At 45.3% G+C, this 17,500-nt stretch overlaps 1 protein-coding gene across 6 annotated transcripts in view; it reads right to left on the bottom strand.

Moving 5' to 3' along the window:
- The window catches only part of LOC143041132 (anoctamin-7-like), a 291,193-nt gene that overhangs the window by 228,662 nt on the left and 45,031 nt on the right, over positions 1-17,500 (bottom strand). The gene's annotated exons all lie outside the window — the stretch shown is intronic.

Raw genomic sequence — 17,500 nt, 5'->3', positions numbered from 1 at the left:
CACCTCCTTCTTTGCCTCCTTTTTCTAATTCCCCTCCTACTCATCTTCCTCCTACTCCTTCTAATCCTCCTCCTCCTCCTCCTCCTCCTCCTCTTCCTCCTCCTCCTCCTCTTCCTCCTCCTCCTCTTCCTCCACCTCTTCCTTCTCTTCCTCCTCTTCTTCTTCCTCCTTCACCTCCTATACCCTCCTTCACTTCCTTTTCTTCCTCCACCTCCTCCTCCACCTCCTCCTCCTCCTCCTTCACCTTTTTCCTCCTTCCCCACCTCCTCTTCCTCCTCCTCCACCTCTTCCTGCTTCACCTTTTTTTTCCTCCTCCGCCTCCTTCTCCTCCTCTATCTCCTCTTCTTCCTCTTCTTCCTCTTCTTCCTCCTCTTCCACTTCCACCTCTTCTTCCCCATCCTCCTCTTCTTCATCCCCTCCTTCCTACTTCTGTTTCATCTTCCTTAACCTCTTCCTCTTCCTCCTCTTCCTTCCCTCTTCCACCTCTTCCCCCTTTTCCTCTTTCTCTCCTCTTCCTGCTCCACCATCTCTTCCCTCTCTCTTACTCCTCTTCTTACTACTCCTTATCTTCCTCATCCTCCCCATCCTACTACTCTGCTCCCCTTCCCCCTTCTGTCCTCCTCCTTATCTTCCCTCTCCTCCTCTTCCTCCTCATCCTCCTCATCCTCATCCTCCTAATCAACCACATCTACCCCATCCTCCTACTGATACTCCTCCTTATCCTCTTACTACTCATCCACTTCCTCATCCATATCCTCCTATTCCTCCTCCTACTTCTCTTTCTTACCCTCCTCCTCCTCCTTCCCCTCCTGCTCCTGCTCCTCCTCTTCCTTATCCTCCTTTTCCTCCTCCTCTTCCTCCTCCTCCTCGTCCTCCTCCTCCTCTTCCTCCTCCTCCTACTTTCCTGTGACATAGAAAGAGACCCACACTTAATGCCACACAGACAACCACCCAGAGTTTCTTCTCAGAGAAAGGGGGAGGAGGAGGAGATGGAGGAGGAGGAGGAGGAGGAAGAGGAGGAGGAGGAAGGACAGTTAGATGAAAATCAGTGGGCGTTGGCGCTTCTTCGGGTCTCGCATGGATGCCAGGAAAAGAGGTCAACCTGCAAGAAGGAGGAGGAGGAGGAAGGAGGAGGAGGAGGAGTAAGAGGAGGAGGAGGAAGAAGAGAAGGAAAAGGGGAGTGCCTCTCTCTCTCTCTCTTTTTTTTTGTATAATATTTTATCATTATTTGTGGTTTACTCTAATCTGACCTGATTTGACTTCAACTGACCTAGCCTGATCTGACTTGATTATTTCTGACCTGACGTAACCTAAAGTAAACTGACCTGACCTAATCTGACCTAACCTCACCTCATCTGACCTAATCTGACCTAACCTCACCTCACCTGACTTAATCTGACCTAACCTCACCTCACCTGACCTAATCTGACCTGAATTGATATGATCTAAATTTGACCTAACCTGACCTAACCTTGTATAACGTAACATAATCAAACATAACTTGAACTAACCAAACCTAATCTGGCTTGACTTGTCTTAATCTAAGCTAACCTAATTTAACCTAGCTTAACCTAACGTAATATAGCTTAACCAAACCCATCTTAATCTAGGTTAACCTACCAACCCAGCCTCACCCAAAGTAACTTAATCTGACTTAACTTGTCCTAACTTACGCTCTCTTCCTCTCCCTCTCTCCCTCCCTATCTCTCTCCCTCCATATTCCTCTCTCCCTCCCTCTCTCCTCCCTCCCCTCTCTCTCCTCCCCTCTCTCCTCTCTCCCCTCCCTCTCCTCCCCTCTCTCCCCTTCCCCTTCCCCCTTCCCCTCTCCCCTTTCCCTTCCCCCTTCCCCTCTCCCCTTCTCCTCTCCCCCTTCCTCTCTCCCCCTTCTCCTCTCCCCCTTCCCATCCCCTTCCTTCTCTCTCCCCTCCCCCTTTACCCCCTCCCCTCTCCTCTCTCTTTTTCTCCTCCCCTCTCCCCACTTCCCCTCTCCACCTCCCCCTCCTCCCATTTTCCAATTTCTACATCTCCCTCTTCCTCCCTTTCTCCCCCTCCTTCTCTCCCCTATATGTATCTCTTTCTAGAATATACATATGTGTATCCATGTATCATCTTTCTCCATCTCTCTCTCTCTCTCTCTCTCTCTCTCTCTCTCTCTCTCTCTCTCTCTCTCTCTCTCTCTCTCTCTCTCCTCTCTCTCTCTCTCTCCCTCTCCCTTTCTCCCTTCCTCTCCCTTTCTCCCTTCCTCTCCCTTCCTCTCCCTTCCTTTCTTTCCCTTCCTCTTTCCCTTCCTCTCCCTTCTTCTCCCTTCTTCTCTCTCTCTCTCTCTATCTCTCTCTTTCTCTCTCTCTCTCTCTCTCTCTCTCTCTCTCTCTCTCTCTCTCTCTCTCTCTCTATCTCTCTCTCTCCCTCCATCTCTCTCTCTCTCTCTCTCTCTCTCTCTCTCTCTCTCTCTCTCTCTCTCTCTCTGTTTTTGTCTCTCAATCTCTCTCTCTGTCTCTTTGTCTCTCTCCCTCCCTCTCCCTTCCTCTCTCCCTTCCTCTCTCCCTTCCTCTCTCCCTTCCTCTCCCTTCCTCTCTCCCTTCCTCTCCCTTCCTCTTCCTTCCTCTCCCTTCCTCTCCCTTCCTCTCCCTTCCTCTCCCTTCCTCTCCCTTCCTCCCCGTTCCTCCCCCTTCCTCCTCCCTTCCTCTCCCTTCCTCTCCCTTCCTCTCCCTTCCTCATCCTTCCTCTCCCTTCCTCTACCTTCCTCTCCCTTCCTCTCCCTTCCTCTCCCTTCCTCTCCCTTCCTCTACCTTCTTCTCCCTTCCTCTCCCTTCCTCTCCCTTCCTCTCCCTTCCTCTCTCTTCCTCTACCTTCATTCCTCTCCCTTCCTCTCCCTTCCTCTCCCTTTCTCTCTCCCTTCCTCTCCATTTCTCCCTTCCTCTTCCCTCCTCTCCCTTTCTCCCTTCCTCTTCCTTCCTCTCCCTTCCTCTCCCTTTCTCCCTTCCTCTCCCTTCCTCTCTCCCTTCCTCTCCCTTCCTCTCCCTTTCTCCCTTCCTCTTCCCTTCCTCTCCCTTCCTCCCTTCCTCTCTCCCTCTCCCTTCCTTTCTCTCACCCTTCCTCTCCCTTCCTCTCTCCCTTCCTCTCTCCCTTCCTCTCCCTTCCTCTCCCTTTCTCTCTTCCTCTCCCCTCCTCTCTCCCTTCCTCTCCCTTTCTCCCTTCCTCTCCCTTCCTCTCTCCCTTCCTCTACCTTTCTTCCTTCCTCTCCCTTCCTCTCCCTTCCTCTCTCCCTTCCTCTCTCCCTTTCTCTCTCCCTTTCTCCCTTTCTCCCTCTCTCCCTTTCTCCCTTTCTCCCTTCCTCTCCCTTCCTCTCCCTTCCTCTCCCTTCCTCTCCCTTTCTCCCTTCCTTCCTCCCTTCTTCTCCCTTCCTCTCTCCCTTCCTCTCCCTTTCTCTCCCTTCCTCTCCCTTCCTCTCCCTTCCTCTCCCTTCCTCCCTTCCTCTCCCTTTCTCTCCCTTCCTCTCCCTTTCTCTCCCTTCCTCTCCCTTCCTCCCTTCCTTCCTCGCTTCTTCTCCCTTCCTCCCTCCCTTCCTCCCCTTTCCTCTTTATCGCCTGGACAATTCATCCTTGCCTTTCGACTTCTCCTCATTTATCACCTTCTCTATCTCCTCCTTCATCTTCTCCTCCTCCTCCTTCATCTCCTCCGTGTACAGACGGGGAGGGTGATGGAGGGTGGGTGGTGAGGGGCCGGATAAGGAGTCAATGCTCTCCGGTTTGAAATAAAGTAATTTCACCTAAATTGACCTAGATTGGCCTAATTTATCCTAAATTGGCCTAATTCATCCTAAAGGTATCAACTTTTATTCTATCTTACCTAATTTGATCTAATCTGACTTGACCGAACCTAACCTAATCTGACTTGACCTAACTTGACCTAATCTGGCTTGATTTGGCCTAACCTAGCCCAGTCTAACTTAACCTACTTAACTTGACCTAAGCTGGTTTGGCTTGATCTAACCTAACTTGACCCTGTCTGGTTTCACTTGACCTGATCTAACCTAAGTTCACTTAAAACAACAAACTTAACATGTATTAACCTGAACTATTCAAAACTTAAGTAACCTAACCTGACCTTGTTCGATTTAGACGGTTTAAGTCATGACGATGTTAAGAATCATCTTAGTTCTTTTTATATGAATATGATTCTCAATCAACTGTACAGGATTACTAAATAAATAAAGTCAAATAATAAATAATTTACAAAAAAGGACGCCATTTTGTCTAGGTTTGAATATAGATCGTTTTGCACTTAACAAGATTAACATTAATCAAGTTTAACATCGAATTTAATAATTTAGTTTATATTATGTATATGTATATATATATATATATATATATATATATATAGTATATATATATATATATATACTATATATATAGTATATATATATATATATACCCTGCAGGTAGAACTCCTCTTCTCTTCTTCTTCCTCATCTTCTTCCTCCTTCCCTCTTCCTCCTCCTCTTCTTTGTCGTCATCCTCTTCTCTTCCTTTTCTTCCTTCTCCCCTCCTCCTCCCCCTCCTCTTAATCCTCTTCTTCCTCCCCTCTTCCTCTTCTTCCCGCTCGTCTTTCAGCCTCACACAAATCCTCTCAAGAAAGATTTCATCTTCCTCTTCTTCTTCCTCTTCTTCCTCCCTCTGTTCCTGACGACCCTACTCCTCTTCTTCTTGTTCCTTCTCCTCCTCCTCCTCCTCCTCCTTCTTTTTCTCTTCCTCTTCCTCCATTTCCTCCTATTCCCCATCCTCCTCTTCCTCCTCCTCCTCCTTCTCACCCTCCTCCTCACCCTCTTCCTCCTCACCCTCTTCCTCCTCCTCCTCCTCCTTCTCACCCTCCTCCTCACCCTCTTCCTCCTCACCCTCTTCCTCCTCACCCTCTTCCTCCTCCTCCTCCTCCTTCTCACCCTCCTCCTCACCCTCTTCCTCCTCACCCTCTTCCTCCTCACCCTCTTCCTCCTCACCCTCCTCCTCCTCACCCTCCTCCTCCTCCTCCTCCTCCTCCTCCTCACCCTCTTCCTCCTCCTCACCCTCTTCCTCACCCTCTTCCTCGTCCTCACCCTCTTCCTCCCCCTCCTCCTCCTCACCCCCCTCCTCCGCCTCCTCCTCTACACCCTCTTCCTCCCCCTCCTCCTCACCTTCTTCCTCCTCCTCCTCCTCCTCCTCCTCCTCCTCCTCCTCCTCCTCCTCCTTCCTAGGCAACAGTCTCAATTTCTCCAGCTAAACCGTTTGATTTTCACCCCTCCGTACCCTTCCCTCCTCCTCCTCCTCCTCCTCCTCCTCCTCCTCCTCCTCCTCCTCCTCTTCCTCCTCTTCCATTACCTCCTCAGTCTCATCACCACCTCCTCTTTCCCCCTCCTCCTCCTCCCACTCCCACTCCCCCTCCTATTCCTCTTCCTCCTCTTCTTGTTTCTTCTCATCCTCCTCTTCCTCCTCTTTCTTCTCCTATTCCTCTTCTCCTCTTCTTCCTCTACTTGTATCTTTTCATCTTCCTTCTCATCCTCTTCCTATTACTCTTCCGTCTTGTTTGTTCTCATCCTTCTCCTTCTCTTCCTCCTCCTCTTCTTTCTCATCTTCCTCCTACTCCTCCCCTTTTCTCCTCTTTCCTCATATTTTCCATCATCATCCTCTTCCTCCTCCTCTTCCTCCTCTTCCTCCTGTTCCCTTTTGCTCTTCCTCCACCTCCTGCTCCTCGATCTTCACTACGTCCTCCTCCTCTTAGTCCTCCTCCTCCTCTTCCTACTCCTTCGCTTCCTTCTCTTCCTCTTATCCTTCTCCTCCTCCTCTTTCTTCTCATCCTCTTCTTTTCTTCCTTCTCCTCCTCCTCTTCCTCCTACGCCTCCTCCTCTTCCTTCGTTTCCTCTTCATCCGTCTCCTCCTCCTCCGTCCTCTCTTCCTATCTTCCCCCTCCATCTCGACCTCCTCCTCTTCCTCCTCCTTGTGCTAATTATTTTCTTCCACCTTTTCCTCTTCCTTCATCAGCTTTACCTCATTTTTCCTCCTCCTCTTCCTCCTCCCTCTCCTCCTCTTCACTCTCCTCTTCACTCTCCTCCTCTTCCTTCTCCCTCTCCTCCTCTTCATTCTCCTCCTCCTCTTCCTTCTCCCTCTCCTCCTCTTCACTCTCCTCCTCCTCCCTCTCCACCCTCTCGTCCTATTTTCCCTCCTCCCTATCTTCCTCTTCTTCCTCCTCTTCCATATCCTCTTCCTCCTGTATTTCTTGCTCATGCTAATATTTTTTCTCTCTCCATTTCCTTCTCTTCCTCCTCCATTTCCTCTTCCTTCTACTCTTCCTTTTCCTCCTGTATCTCTTGCTCCTGCTAATATTTTTCCTCTCTCCTTTTCCTCCTCTTCTCTCCTCTCCCTCACTTCCGTAGTCTTCTTCTACCTCCTGCTCCTCCTCATGCTCTTTCTCTTCCTCCTGTCTCCTCCTTCTCCTCCTCCTCCTCTTCCTCTTTCTCTTTTTTACCTTCGTCCTTTTCGTCCTCTCTCTTCATCTCGTCCTCCTCTTCTTTCTCCTCCTCGTGTTCTTCCTTCTCCCTCCTCCTTTCCTCCTCCTCCTTTCTTCTTCTTTTTCTTCCCTCTCCTCTTCCTCCTCTCCTCCCCCTTCCCCCCACGGGGTTTAACCCCATTCCGCTCCTCCTTTCTTTTTTCGAGTTCTGAATCTTCGGCACTTTCCAGCACCTCGATGGCATCTCCTCTTCCTCCTCCTCCTTTTCCTCCTCTTCCTCTTCCCCTCATCCTCCTCTTCCTTCTCCACCTCCTCTTTTGTCTGCTCTTCCTCCTCCTCCTCTTCTCCTTTTTCTTCCCTCTCCTTTCTTTTTTCGAGTCTCAATTCTTAGCCACTTTCCAGCACTTCGAAGGCCCCTCTACCTCCTCCTCTTTCTCCTCTTCCTTTTCCTTCTCCTCCTCTTCTTCATCTTTCTCCTCTTCCTCCTCCCGATCCTCCTCTTCGTCTTCCTTCTCCTCCTCCTCCTCTTTTTATTTATTTATCTATTTATTTTCATTAAATTTTATTTTTTTAATTTTCAATTCTTCGGCATTTTCCAGCACCTTGATGGCCCCTCCTCTTCCTCGTCCTCTTCCTTCTTCTTTTATTTCTCCTTTTATTTTTCCTCCTCTTCCTCTTCCTCCTCCTATCTTTTTACGCGTTCTGATTCTTCGGCGCTTTCCAGCACCTCGATGACACCTCCTCCTCCTCCTCCTCCTCCTCCTCCTCCTCTTTTTCTTTCTCCTCCTCTTCTTCCTCTTCTCTCTCTCCCTCTTCCCCCTCTTCCTTTTCCACCTCGTCCTCTTTCTCCTCCTCTCTCTTTCGTCTTGTCTTTCTTTCCCCATTTCTCTTCTTTCTCCTCTTCCTCTTCATCTCCCTCTTCCCCCTCTTCCTCTCCCACCTCGTCCTCTTTCTCCTCCTCTCTCTTTCGTCTTGTCTTTCTTTCCTTCTTTCTCTTCTTTTATTTTTCTTCTCTTACCCCTCTTCGACTTCTACCTCCTCCTCCTCCTCCTCCTCTTTCTCCTCCTCTTTTCCTATTTCTCCTTCAATGTTTACTCTTCAAACACTCTTTTCTGTTTTTTCCTCCTTTTCTTCTTTTTTCTCCTTTTTTCCCTCTTCTTACTTCTACTTTTCCTCTACCTTCTCTTCCTTTTCTTCTTCTTCCTCCTCTTCCTCCACCTCCTCTTCCTCCTCCTCCTCCTCCTCCTCTTCCTTTCTCCCCACTTTCCCCAACCTCTTTCCTCCGCCCATCATGTCTTTTCTTGTGGGCGTGGGTATGAGCCCCTCCGCCCACAACACGCCCGTACACACACACACACACACACACACACACACACACACACACACACACACACACACACACACACACACACACACACACACACACACACACACACACACACACTCGTTTTCGTCTTCCTCTGACAAGTCTTAGTGTCGTGTACTGCATAATTTCCTCACTCCCATCCTCCTCTTCCTCCTCCTCCTCCTCCTCCTCCTCATTCTCATCCTCATCCTCTTCATCATCGTCCTTCTCCTCTTCCTCTTCTTCCTCTTCGTCCTCTTTCTCCATCGCGTCCTCCTCTTCTACTTCCTCGTACTCGTCCTCTACTTTCTCGTCTTCTTCCTCCTCCTCTTCCTCCCCTTCCTCCTCTTTGCCCTCCTATTCCATCGCCTTCCTCCTCCCCTTCCCCTTCCCCTTTCCCTTCCTCCTTCCCTTCCCCTTCCTCGTCTCCTTCCCCTTCCTCATCTAAATGAAGATGAAGGTAAACATACGGATGATGAAAAAGAGATGGCCTCAATCCTTAATAATTTTTTTGCATCCGTCTTCACAGACGAGGATTGCTCAGCGTATCAGCCACCAGAACATAAAATGTCCCAAAATGTTATCAACTCATAATTACCGAAAGTGATGTCGCACAAGTAATTGACAAGCTCAAAATAAATAAAACCCCGGGAGTTGACAAAATTTCACCTAGAATTTTGTGAGTAACAATGATCACATCCAATACCGAATAAATGGCGAAATACTGGATTCAGTAACTAAAGAAAAAGATCTAGGAGTTTTAATATCAAATGACTTGAAGCCAAGTCAACATTGCTCAGAAGTTGTTCAAACAGTAAATAAATTGGTTGGCTTTATCGGAAGAGTTTTCGAAAATAAATCGGAAAAAATATTGCTAAAACTTTATAATTCCTTGTTCCGTCCCCATCTCGAGTACTGTATGCAATTTTGGTCCCCATACTACCAGAAAGATATTAGTAAACTATGAAGAGTGCAACGGAGAATGACTAAAATTATACCAAGGCTGAGAAATCTGCCGTATGAAGAAAGACTTAAAGGTCTAAATTTATTCTCACTTTCAAAAAGGAGAATGCAAGGAGGTTTAATCGAGGTTTTTAGAATGTTCAAAGGCTTTGACAACATTGATGTCGAAGATTACTTCTCATTAGACCAATCAAAAACAAGAAGTCATGATTTTAAAGTAATTGGTAAAAGATTTTCTTCGAGTGAAAGAAAGCACTTCTTCTTTAACAGGGTTGTTAATGTGTGGAATTCGTTACCTTCCACCGTCGTTAAAAGCAACATAATAACAACATTTAAAAATTGCCTAGATAAATATTTGGACTCTAATCCACAAATAAAATATTATCCCTTGCAATAAAAAATCTGACAACCCGGCATTTAATTGTAATTGGATAGGATAGTGGTAGCAGTAGTGTTAGTTCATCTTCTGCCCTGTTTTCTTAAGTGTAGCTTAGTTTAGTAAACACAAACAGCCTCGTTGGAGCCAGTAGGCTTTGTGGTTGTTTGTTCTTCCTTTGTGTTCCTTTGTGTTCCATCTTGTTCTCCTCCTCCTCCTCCTCGTCTTCCTCCTCCTCCTCCCCCTCATTCTCTTCCTGTTTCATCTCCGTCCTCCTCTTCCCTCTCATCCTCCTCCTCATGCCCCATCTCGTCCTCCTCTTCCTCCACCTTCTCGTCTTCCTCTTTCTCTTCCATCTTCTCGTCCTCCTCATCTATCTCCTCCTTGTCCTCCTCTTCCTCCACCTCCCCAATCTCCTCAATCTCTCTCTCTCTCTCTCTCTCTCTCTCTCTCTCTCTCTCTCTCTCTCTCTCTCTCTCTCTCTCTCTCTCTCTCTCTCTCTCTCTCTCTCTTTCTTTCTAGCTCATTAATCTGTTTGGCGTGTCTCACCTTAATTGATTGTATTATTTATATGTTTTTAATTTTTACTCTTATTTTGTATTCGTGTATCAGTTAATACTTTTATTCTTATTTCTATTCATATTTTCGCATTCTTGTTTTGTATTCAATCTAAATAATCATATATATATATATATATATATATATATATATATATATATTATATAATAATGTATGTATATATATATATATATATGCACCATATATATGTACATATATATATATATATATGTAACATATATATATATATATATATATATATACAGTATATATATATATATATATATATATAATATATATATACTGTGTTTGACTTGTTTTTTATTTTTATTTCATTTACGTATATACGTAATCATTTATTATTATTTTCATTTTATTAACTTATTGCTTTTGTTTTGTTTATTTTTCTATTTTCTTATCTATTTCTTATACCTGTTTGTTTATTTATCATATTTACTTATTTTGTTTATTTATTTATTTCTGTGGTACACTTTAGTGACTTTCTTCTGGTTAAAGTTGATTGAATTCCTGGAAACATCTCTCAGACCTCTTCTTCCTCCTCCTCCTCCTCCTCTTCCTCCTCCTCGCTATCCTCCTCTTCTTCCTCTGCCTTTTCCTCCACACCATTCTCTTTTTTCCTCCTCCTCCTCTTCCTCTTTCTCCCCCTTCTTCCTCCTCTTCCTCCTCCTCTTCCTCCTCCTCCTCCTCCTTCTCCTCCTCCTCCTCCTTCTCCTCTCCTCTTCTTCCTGCTCCCTTCTCTTCCTTTTCCTCCTCACTATCCTCTTCCTCCTTCCTTCTCCTCCTCCTCTTCCTCCTCTTCTTCTTCCTGCTCCCTCCTCTTCATTTTCTTCCTCACCATCCTCTTCCTCCCTCCTCCTCCTCCTTCTCTTCCTGCTTTTCTTCTTTTTCTTCCTCACCATCCTCTTCCTCCTTCCTTCTCCTCCTCCTCCTTCTCCTCCTCCTCCTTCTCCTCTTCTTTCTCCTCCTCTTCCTGCTCCCTCCACTTCATTTTCCTCCTCACCATCCTCTTCCTCCCTCCTCCTCCTCCTCCTCCTCCTCCTCCTCCTCTTCCTTCTTTTCTTCCTCCTTCCTCCCCTCGTCTTCCTTTTCCTTTCCCTCATCTTCCTCTTCCTTTTCCTCCTGCTCCTCTTCCTCTTCACCCTACTCTTCACCTTCCTCTTCCTCCTCCTCCTTCCTTCACCTTCCTCCTCCCTCCTCCTTCCTCCTCCCTCCTCCTTCCTTCACCTTCCTCCTCCCTCCTTCTTCCTCCTCCTTCCTCTTCCTTTTTCTTCTCGCCCTCCTCTTCCTCTTCTTCCTCTTCATCCTGCTTCTCTACTTCTTCATCCTCGCCCTCTTCTTCCCCTTCCTCTCTCCTCCTCCTCCTCTTCCTCCTCCTCCCCCTCGTCTTCCTTTTCCTTTTCCTCATCTGCCTCTTCCTCCTGCTCCTCTTTCTCTTCACCCTTCTCTTCCTACTCTTCACCTTCCTCTTCCTCCTCTTCCTGTTCCTCACCCTCCTCCTTCTCTCACCTTCCTCTTCCTCCTTCCTCCTCCCTTCTCTTCTTTTTTCTTCTCGCCCTCCTCGTCCTCCTTCTTGCTCTTAATCCTCCTCCTCTACTTCTTCCTCCTCGCCCTCTTCTTCCTCTTCATCCTGCCCTTCATCCTCATTTCCTCCTTACACTCCTCCCTCCTCTTCCTTTTCCTCTTTACCCTCTTCTTCCTACTTCCTCTTCCTTTTTGCTCCTCTTCCTCCTCCTCCTCATCTTCCTTTTCTTCCTCTTTCCCTTTCTCCTCTTCTTCCCTCTTCTTCCGTCCTCTTCACCCTCCTCCTGTTTTCTCTTCCTCCTCCTCTTCCTGCTCTTCTTTCTCCTCTACTCTCCTATTTCTCTTCCTCTTCTTCCTCCTCCTTCCTCTCCTTTTCCTCCTCTCTTCATAATCCTCCTCCTCACCCTCCTTTTCTTTCCCTTCCATTTTCTCTTCCTCGTCTTCCTCTTCCTCTTCCTCCTCCTCTTCCTCTTCTTCCTCCTCCTTCTCTTCTTCCTTATCTTCCTTCTCTTCCTCCTCCTCCTCCTTTTTTCCTCCTCTCTTCATAATCCTTCTCCTCGCCCTCCTTTTCTTTCCCTTCCATTTTCTCTTCCTCGTCTTCCTCTTCCTCCTCTTCCTCTTCTTCCTCCTCCTTCTCGTCTTCCTCATCTTCCTTCTCTTCCTCCTCCTCCTCTGCAAGTGACTCTGGTGGGCGTGTAACTTCCGGCGAAGGAAGAGTGAGTGAGGGAGAGAGGGAGGGAGAGTGGGGGGAGGGGAGAGGAGGGAGGGGGGAGGGGGGTAGAGCCGGTCCAGTCAAGTCTTCAGTGGGTCTTGCCCGGGCAGGAGTAACAACCAGCCAGCTTCTCTCTGTCCCTCTCTCCTCTCACTCTCTCTGTCCCTCTCTCCTCTCACTCTCTCTGTCCCTCTCTCCTCTCACTCTCTCTGTCCCTCTCTCCTCTCACTCTCTCTGTCCCTCTCTCCTCTCACTCTCTCTCTCTCTCTCTCTCTCTCTCTCTCTCTCTCTCTCTCTCTCTCTCTCTCTATCACTCTAACTCTCTCTCTCTCTCTCTCTCTCTCTGTCACTCTCAGTCTCCGCTACTCTGTCATTCTCTCACTCTTTCTCTCTCACTCTCGCTTAGTCTCGCTCACTCTCTCTCATTCTATCTCTCTCAATCTCTCTCTCTCTCTCTCTCGCTTTGTACTGCTTTTTTCAAAAAACCGGTATTTCAAACAACACCCACTGTGTACATACACTCCAACTACATCCTTCATACCCGTCTCACTCACTCATCTAAGCTAGTATCCCATTTTTTCCTTCCCCTTTTTTTTCTCCGCTCCCCTCCACACAAATTTGTATCCCTTTTTTCTTCTTTCCCACCCCCCCATATTTTCCACCACACTCTCTCAAACCTCTTTTCTTTTCTGCTTCCCTTTCCCTCACTCTCTCCTATTTTTGTATCAACTTACTCATTTTCTCACTTTTTTCCTCATGTATTTACTATTTATTTCATTTTATTTGTTTAATTTGTATTTCGTGTATGTGTGTTTTTTATCATTGTACTCTGCCAATATTTTCACGAAATCACAACAGCCGATCCGAAAACCGCATAACATACAACACAATGGCATGGCGCGCCCACACACCACATCTCCGCCAACACACCCAACACACACACTGCCACAACACACACACAGACACTACACACAACAATAATAGAACACAAGCACACAACCGCACCACACACACACACACACATAACACACACACACACACCCACACACACATAAACACGTCCAATTATAATACTGTGCACTCTTCATATCTTGTTTGTCTGTCTCTTCTGTCTGTCTGTATCAGTCTAAGTGTAAGGCTTATTCATGAGACGGTTGGGATTGGAAAAAAAAAAAATGATATTTTAGAGCTGGGGGGTGGAATATTTCCATTTGCAGGAAAATACCATGAAAAGTAATGGACAATATACATTAAACTATTACTTTGAAAATAATCAAAATTCAGACATACGTGAAATTTAAAAAAACGACGTGACCTACAGTAAAGTTTACCACTAATTTTCTCCCTCCTCTGTCCTGGTCTGTGTCTCTCTGTCTCCACTCTCTCTCTCTCTCTCTCAATCTCTCATCTCTCTCTCTCTACACTCTTCATCTCTCTCTCTCTCCATCAACATCTCTCTCTCTGGTCCTCATCCTTCCTCTTACCTTATTTTTTCCTTCCTCTTCTTATTCTTTCAGTCCTCCTTCATCCTCATCTTTCTCCTCCTCCTCCTTCATTTTACCCCTTCCTATTCTTCTTCTTCTTCTTCTTTCTTCCTCGTCTTCCTTTCCGTCTTTTATTTCGTCATTCCTCAAAATCCTTCCTTTCTCCTGCTCTTATCCCACAATCCCCCTCCACATTTATCCTTCACGTCTTCATCATTTTATTCGTCTTTTTTCTTTCTTTCTTTTTCTTCTTTCTTTTCCGTCTATCCTAATTATGCCATGCTCCTCTTCCTCTTCCCTCTTCTCATCATTTTACCCTTTGCCCTCTTCTCCCCTTCCTCCTCCTCTTCTTCCTTTGTCTTCCCCTTCCTCCTTTTTTTTCCTCCTTTTCCTTACTACTATCCCTCTTTTTTCTTTTATTACTTATTTTCCCTTTTCTTCCCCGCGTCCTTCCTCCACCCTCTCCTTTCTACTCTTTTATTTCCCAGCTTTTCCTTCTCTCCCGCTTCCCTGCCCCCCCTCCTCTTCTTTCTTACCCACTACTTACTCTTCTTTTTCTTTTCTCTACTTTTCCTCTTCTGTTCTTCTTCCTTCGTGGTGACGCTTCTCATTTTTCGTTTTATCCTTCTCTTTTATACGTCTTCTCTATCTTTCTTTCGGCTCTCTCTAATTTTCCTTCTTTTCACCTTATCTTCTTTACTTCTTCTTCTTATCCTTTCTTCCCCTCCTCTTTTTCTCTCCCTTTCATCCTCTTTTTGTTCTTCGGCTCCTCTCATTTTATTCGTGTTTTCGGGTTCTTTTCTCTTTCTTCCTCTCTCTTTCATCCTCTATTCTCCCCTTTTTCTTTCTTCTCTCTTTCTCTCCTCCTTCACTTTCTCCTCCTTCTTCTATCTTCTTCCTCTTCGTTCCTCCCTTCTGCTTTTTCCTTCTCTTCTTCTACCTCACTCTTCTTCCTTCTTCTTCCTCCATCTTTTCCTCTTCTTCCTGTTCTACCTTTCTTCCTCCCTCCTTTTTTCCTCTTACCTCTTCTGTTTTTTCTTTCCTCTTCTTTCCCTCTCTTGTTCTTCGTTGCTCCTTTTTTTTTTCTCCTCTCCCTCTTCTGTTTTTCTTTTTTCCTCTCTCTCTTTTCTCTTCTTGCCTCTCCTCTTTTTTTTTTTTTAAGCCCTTTCCACCCTCCTCTTGCTCTTTTCCTTATTTTTTTCTCTCCTTTCTTTCTCTTGCTTATCCTCTTCGCTTTATCTCTCCTCACTTGCTCCATTACTTTTTCTTTTATTTTTTTCCTTTCCTTTTTTTCTTTTTTGCTTTTACTCTCCACACATTCTTGCTTCTTAGCTCTCATTTCTTTTTTCTTTTCTTTTTTTTTTTCCCCTTCCCTCTTTCTCTCTCTTGCTTTGCTAAGTTCTCCTTTTTTTTTTTTATTTCTCTTTTTTCTTTTAATCTTTCCTCTTCCTCTTGCTCCTTTTCCTCTTTTGCTCTTCTTGCTCCCTTTTTTTTTCTTTTCTTTCTTTTTTTCTTTTTTTCTTCGTTTTGCTCCCTTGTGCTCTTGCTTCTCTTGCTGTTTACGACAAATCACTTGCCCTTTTCATCCTCTTCTTCCTCCTCTTCCCCTGATCCCACCATCTCATTCCCCTTCCTCCTTCTCTTTTCCCTCTTCTTCCTCACTCATTCATTTCATTCCCCCTATCCCTTCACACTCCCATCTTCCTCTTTGCTATCATTTCATTTCATGTCTTATCAATGCATTCTCCTATTCCTCATTCTCCTACTTCATATCCTCTTCACACCCACACCTCTTCATTTCATTAAATATTATCTCTCATTCTCTTCTCCATTCATCCCTCCATTCATTCCTCCCGATTCTCCAACCTCCCTGTTCATTCCTCTCCCCTTTGTCTCCTATTCTTTTGTGTTTCTCCACTTCATTATTCCTCCTCCTCTGTCCATTCTCTCCACCTTCCTTCCTCTCCTCCTAATTGTTTCCTCTCCTCAACCTTCCTCTTTCTCACTATTTTCTCCTCTCATTTCTTCCAAATTCTTTCAAATCTAATACACCTATTCATGATTTTCATTCTCTCTCATTATTCTCCTCCCATCCAAACTCTCTCCGCTCCTTTCTTACCATTCTACATTCCCACACACCTTTTCATTTAACACCCCTTTCACCAACCGACAATCATCTCAACATCTCCTCTTTACCTCCTCAATCATTCTCCCTTCAGCACATTCATATTGTCTCCTCTCCTACACCTTTCAATATTACCCTGATCACATCTCCTCATATAACAACACCTTACAAATCCACCTTTTCTCCATATTCTTTTAATTCATTCTCACATACCTATATTATACATTCATCTTATTACATCTCCTTCATCCTAATTCTCAACATAGTCTCCCATCATTCTCCTCTCTTCAAACATTCTCTTCTTTTTCCTCTTCATTCCTCCTCCCTCTCCTTATTCTCACTACCTCATTACTTATATTCCTTCCCTCATTTCATTCTCCCTACCCCTCCTTTCTCCAACATTCCCTCCTCTAACTCATCAATCACCTATTTCATTCTCCACCTCATATTATATTATCATCACCATTCTCAACTATCTATCCCCCTCCAATACTCCTATCTCCTTTTAATTTCATAAACTCCTTTCCACTACATTCTACTCATCTATTCTCTTCTTTTATCATTATTTTTCTCCCTACTTACAAATATCTCAACATCATAATCCACCTTTCTCCTCCACCTCTCCTCCTAATCTCCTACACTGTTTTTCCCTCTTTCATTCTCCTCTTCATTTTCTATTACTCCAATTCCTCTCCTCTCTTCTCACTCCACTTATATCTTTCATTCTCACCCACCTCTCCTTCACCCTCCACTTTTCATTCTTCCTCCTTCTGATTTCTCTCCAATCTCTATCCTCTTCACATCCAATTCTCCTACTCATCATTAATCTCGCTCTCCTCTCCCAAACTTTTCATTACACCTCCTCCTTTCATTAATCTACTCTCATCTCTTATCAAACCTCCTCTCTCCTTTCCAACAAATTTCTCCACCTATTTCTCCATCTTTCCATTCTCCTCCGAATTCCTTCCCTCCTCCCTCTTCATCATTCTCCCCACTCCATCATTCTCACATCTCTCTCCCATTTTCATTTCATTCATAATTCTCCCTCCCACCCTCTCCTCACCTCTACCTTCCTCTTCATAATCTCCTCTCTATTCCTATTCTCCATATACTATTCATTCATTCAATATTCAACTCCCTCCTTCAGATCCTCCTCATTCTTTTTACCTCTTTCTCTCCTATTCCTCCCCCCCCCCAATCATCTTCCTCCTTCCTCTCTACTCCATTCTCTCCTTCATTTTTACCCCTCCCCTCTCATTCCTCCTCTTCATTATTCTCCAACTCCAAAATATTCCCTCATTCCCTCTCTCCTTCCTCCTCCTATTCTCCTTCTCTTCTCCTTTCCTTCTCCCCAATCTCTTAGACTCATTATTCTTCATTCTCCTCCTTATCTAATTTATTCTTTTCTTACATCCTCCTCCTCCCTTCTCCATCTCTCCCCCCTTCCTCCAACTCACACCTCCCTTCCCCCACCCCCTCTCATTCCCCCCCTCCCCCCCCATCTCCTCCCTCCCCTACAATATGTCCACCCCACCCCCTCTTATAACTTTCTCCTATTCTTTCCCCTCCCCCCCTATTCATTCTCCACTCCTCCTTTCCCTTATATTTCCTCCACCCTCTCCTTTCTTCATATCTCCCCCTCTCTTTCATAATTCCTCCTAGTATCTCCTCCCTATTTCTCTTCTTCTCTTTCCTCTTTTCTTCTATCCTTTCTATTTCAAATCTTTCTTTGTAATTTTTTTTATATTCTTTACATCTTTTTTTCATTCTCCTTTTTAATCTTCTAGAATTTCCCCTTATCTTTCTTCCTCCTATTCATCCCCATTCTCTTTATTTTATTCCTCTTCATTTCTCTCCTACTTTTTTTCATTTTTCTCCCTCCCTTTCGCTTTCCTCTTCTTTTTTCTCTATTCCT

Source organism: Oratosquilla oratoria, chromosome 30 (assembly GCF_046742065.1).
Source record: "Oratosquilla oratoria isolate Oo_2021 chromosome 30, ASM4674206v1, whole genome shotgun sequence".
NCBI classification, from domain to species: Eukaryota; Metazoa; Arthropoda; class Malacostraca; order Stomatopoda; family Squillidae; genus Oratosquilla; species Oratosquilla oratoria.
This window is presented reverse-complemented; position numbering and strand designations above follow the sequence as displayed.